We start from the raw sequence: 4,635 nt of genomic DNA, 5'->3' as shown, positions 1-4,635 counted from the left end.
GCCTCGGGTACCAGCCGTGGGGTACAGCCCCGGTGACCTTGACCTGCTCCGGCATTTACTGTAAATTTTTTTTGATGACGGGCAGAGGAAATAACAACCCCACCTTGTTTCATGTGTCTTTTGCTGCGTTTATAGCACGGGCCTACCTGACTGCCCGTTTCTTACCTGTGCTCAGTGCATGGCTGGAGCTGTGGCACTGGCTGACTGCTTACAGCCTGGCTGGAGCAGCGACACAGAGCTGCCTGTGTCTTAAATACTCGTGCCTTGCATCATGGAGGCTTGCAAGCTTTCTCTGAGGTTTCTGGAGCTATTTTCAAAGGTCCACCACTCTTCAGTGTTGTCTGCAGGTTCCCGGAGCTGGGTCATTCCCAGCTTGGTCGCAGTAACACTGAAGCCAGGCAGGCCGGGTATCAGCGGGTGTGTAGCTGCTCAGGCTAAAGCTTGGGTTTCTCCATTTTGTATTTTATTTTACCTGAGTGAGAACGTGCTCATCTATTCTTTAAGGGAGCCTGTGTGTTGTGCAGCAGGTTGACCGTGTCATTCCTATAATTTTTAGCTGAGATGGCCTTCCCTTCTAGACGAAGGCATAACTTGACTTCTGGAGGTGTGAGATGAAACAGACATCTCACTTTTGTACCACGTGCATCTCTGACAAAGTGAATCCCAGGCTTAAGGGTGCCAGTAGCCCCCAGGGACCTGTTCATACCTCTGCCAAGAGAGAAATAACTGAACCGAATGTCATTTCAGTTTTGCTGCCCTGGTGTAAGGACATCCGTGTATGGAAACCTATTTTGATTCGAAACAGGACACTTCAGAAATGTGTGTCCATAGTTAGAAGTGCTGTGAAGCAATACAGGGTCTCAATTTTGCTCATTCTATCACTTAAGTTCCTGTTTCCATCCCATTCAGTCACAAAGTGTAGATTTTGCAGCTGGTGCAGGGCAACTGTCTCCTAAGGGAGCCTGTGTGCAGAGGTGATTCCAGGCATGCCTTCGATGGTGGTGAAATGTGAAACTGAAATCCTTCCTGTTTGTGGTGGTGGCCTCCAAGGCCCCGCTGCTGATGGCCACTGCGGGTTCCTGTTTTTCCGATGGAGACGATGCCGTGTTCCGTGAGCAGAAATAGAAGGCTGGCTGGGGCCGTGTGCGGTGTGGGTGAGCTGCGGCAGCGTGGCAGCTGTGCCTTCCCGCAGGGATGGAGGACAGCCTTTGAGAGAAGGCTGCTTGGTTTATGGGACCATTTCCCACAGACTGCAGGGATGCAGTGAGGTAGTTGGTTTTTTTTCCAGTTTTGCCTTAGCTCATACTTTTCTGCCTGTGGGAAGAGCAAGCCGGTGTCAAAGTGCAGGGCTTGTAGTTGGAGGAAGAAACAATAACACCATTCTCCATCTAAGTCCCTGGCTATTTAACTTCAGAGCTTGACCCGCTTTGCTGGCAGCATGATGTTTGTGTAGCAAACACATTGAAAGGCCTGATCTGGTCATGTACCCACCAGCTCTTGAACTTGCTGAACTTGTTGAAAAGGAACACTGAGAGCAGAAAATGGTCTAGAAACTCACAATAACACATTCATTTCTGAAAGCGGGTTCTTCTGCTGTATATGTGTCCCAGCCAGAGCCCAGCAGTCTGTGTGGTCAGTCACCTCAGTGGAGCCAGCAGAAAAGTATGCCTAGGATAAACTAATAAAGGCGGATGACATAACAAGGAAATGGGAGAGACCAAGCAAAAAGGCTATAAACAGCCAAACTTGGCAGTGCTGGCAGACAGGGAGGTGTGTGTGACTGTGGGCATGGGTTGTGGGAAGAAGGCTGTGCCAGAAGCCAGTGGAGTCCCAGAAGGCCTCTGCTACAGCTGGGCATCAAGATCCCAGGGACACTGTGCCTCCTGCTTTGAGGCATGTCTGGTTCAAGGGCTGGGAAGCCTTCGGGATAGAGCCAGCAGCATGGTGGCTGCTTGTCCAAGAGTGCATCCTGTCCATCTTGTCCTGCAACCATCCCACCCTCTCTGCTGCGTGCTGCTTGAAGCTGGTGCTGCCAGGATGCACAAGGACTTTCTCCTTAGAGACACCTTCTTTCCCCGCTGGCTTTGTCTGGGCAGCCCCACGGTGTTCTGAAGCTTTTCCTGCCCCAGAGCTCACATCCGGCTTCCTTTGGCTGCTGGGCTGTGCTGGGGACTGGATGCGGCCCCACAGCTGAGAAAACTTCCAGGGAGCATGCTCCCAGCTAATGGGAAAAATGTTCTTGTCATTGTTTTGGCCTGTTCCCGGAATAGCCCTGCAGTGAGCGGGTGGGCACAGGCAGCTTACTGCAGGATGCTGAGAGCCATGTCCTGGGCTGAGTGCTCGGCCGCTGTGATGGTAGCTGGGCATGCAGGTCAAACTCACATTGCTGAAGAGAATTTAAGTAACAAGCTGCCTAATAGAGGTATTTATAGAATCCTGCTCCTTAATTTAATCTCCTCTTTGACTGTTTATTTTTCCATTTTTAAATTAAAAGGTTCGATAGAAGAGAAACCAAACTTTGTTGATGCTCTCACGGAGAGGTGCAGTGTAACTAATGATCTGCATGATTGCCCAGCCAGAGACTCCCCTCTGACCTGTGCAGAGTTCACAAAAACATTTATCCCAGTGTGCAACTGACTTCTGCTGCTCCATATCTGTTCCAGATGCATCCTCAGTCATTCTGCCCAGAGTGACTGCCTGATGTGGCAGAGCCTGGCTGTGCGGCAGCGGCCACAGCAGGTTTGCTTGCTGGACAGGAGCTGTGCCTGTCATCCCTGTCGGCTGCAGGCACGGGGCAGAGGAAGGTGCTGCGCTCTCTGGGCAGGGGCAGCTTGGTGCCCTCTTGCTGCAGCAGGTGCTTCTCGGGGCCCTGTGCTGGTGCTGTGCCACATTGCCCCATGGTGCCAGTGCTGTGCCGCGTTACCCTGTGGTGCCGGTGCTATGCCCTGTTACCCCATACTGCCGGTGCTGTGCCCTGTTACCCCATAGTGCCGGTGCTATGCCCTGTTACCCCATACTGCCGGTGCTGTGCCCTGTTACCCCATAGTGCCGGTGCTATGCCCTGTTACCCCATACTGCCGGTGCTGTGCCCTGTTACCCCATAGTGCCGGTGCTATGCCCTGTTACCCCATACTGCCGGTGCTGTGCCCTGTTACCCCATAGTGCCGGTGCTATGCCCTGTTACCCCATACTGCCGGTGCTGTGCCCTGTTACCCCATAGTGCCGGTGCTATGCCCTGTTACCCCATACTGCCGGTGCTGTGCCCTGTTACCCCATAGTGCCGGTGCTATGCCCTGTTACCCCATACTGCCGGTGCTGTGCCCTGTTACCCCATAGTGCCGGTGCTATGCCCTGTTACCCCATACTGCCGGTGCTGTGCCCTGTTACCCCATAGTGCCGGTGCTATGCCCTGTTACCCCATACTGCCGGTGCTGTGCCCTGTTACCCCATAGTGCCGGTGCTATGCCCTGTTACCCCATACTGCCGGTGCTGTGCCCTGTTACCCCATAGTGCCGGTGCTATGCCCTGTTACCCCATACTGCCGGTGCTGTGCCCTGTTACCCCATAGTGCCGGTGCTATGCCCTGTTACCCCATACTGCCGGTGCTGTGCCCTGTTACCCCATAGTGCCGGTGCTATGCCCTGTTACCCCATACTGCCGGTGCTGTGCCCTGTTACCCCATAGTGCCGGTGCTATGCCCTGTTACCCCATACTGCCGGTGCTGTGCCCTGTTACCCCATAGTGCCGGTGCTATGCCCTGTTACCCCATACTGCCGGTGCTGTGCCCTGTTACCCCATAGTGCCGGTGCTATGCCCTGTTACCCCATACTGCCGGTGCTGTGCCCTGTTACCCCGTGGTGCCGGCGCAGTGGCCTGTTACTCCCCTGGCCAGGCGGACAGCCCCACGCCCAGCTCTGCTGCCGCCATAGAGAGGCTTTGTGTGAGCCGGCACAAAGTGAGGATTGATGCCATTTCCCCTCCCCCTGCCCTGCAAGCAGGGCTGCAAATGGCTCCCACAAAGGTGCCCTTCTTCCCTCGCTGAGGACAGGGTGCCAGGGAGCTGAGGGGGAGGCACCACGCTGCGCGTCGGAGCACCCACCCCTCCTTCTGTGCTGCGGGTCGGAGCACCCACCCCTCGTCCTCAGCCTTGCGCAGGCCGAGCTGGCAGCTGCTCGGGTTCCTGCTGGGGCAGCTGGGCCTCCCTGCACAGGCCCCAGCGCGGTGAGACACGGCCTGGGCAGCGCTCGGCAGCAGGCACTTCATCGGGGTGTGTTTGGTGGGGGCCGGGGCACCGTGTGAGCAGAGCTGCTTCCCTGCAGTGCCGCTGCAGCTGGGTGGGAGCCTGCCGTCTGGTGTTCTTAACACGCTGGGGAATATCATCACTTACCTGGATTGCAGTTCAGAATGGCCTAAGAGAAGCTTACGTCAGCATTCATTACCTCCCAGCTCCTTCCAATATGTAGTAAGTCACCAGACTATTGAGTGACTTGAAGTTTCAGAAAACATTCATGAAGAGCAGATTGTAAGCTCTTTGTTAAATTCACATTATGTTTCTTCCATGCTGTATGTTTGAGGTTCTGTGTTATTTGCGAGGCCTCTGGATGAGCTGTGGGGTGGCACATGCATTGGCACAGG

At 54.8% G+C, this 4,635-nt stretch overlaps 1 protein-coding gene across 1 annotated transcript in view; it reads left to right on the top strand.

Annotated features, from left to right (window-relative positions):
- Positions 1 to 4,635, top strand: part of MVB12B (multivesicular body subunit 12B) — a 57,046-nt gene that overhangs the window by 1,149 nt on the left and 51,262 nt on the right. The gene's annotated exons all lie outside the window — the stretch shown is intronic.

This window comes from Geospiza fortis, unplaced genomic scaffold (assembly GCF_000277835.1).
Source record: "Geospiza fortis unplaced genomic scaffold, GeoFor_1.0 scaffold27, whole genome shotgun sequence".
Classification (NCBI taxonomy): Eukaryota; Metazoa; Chordata; class Aves; order Passeriformes; family Thraupidae; genus Geospiza; species Geospiza fortis.
The sequence above is the reverse complement of the archived record's forward strand: the minus strand, read 5'-3'. Positions and strand labels throughout refer to the sequence as shown.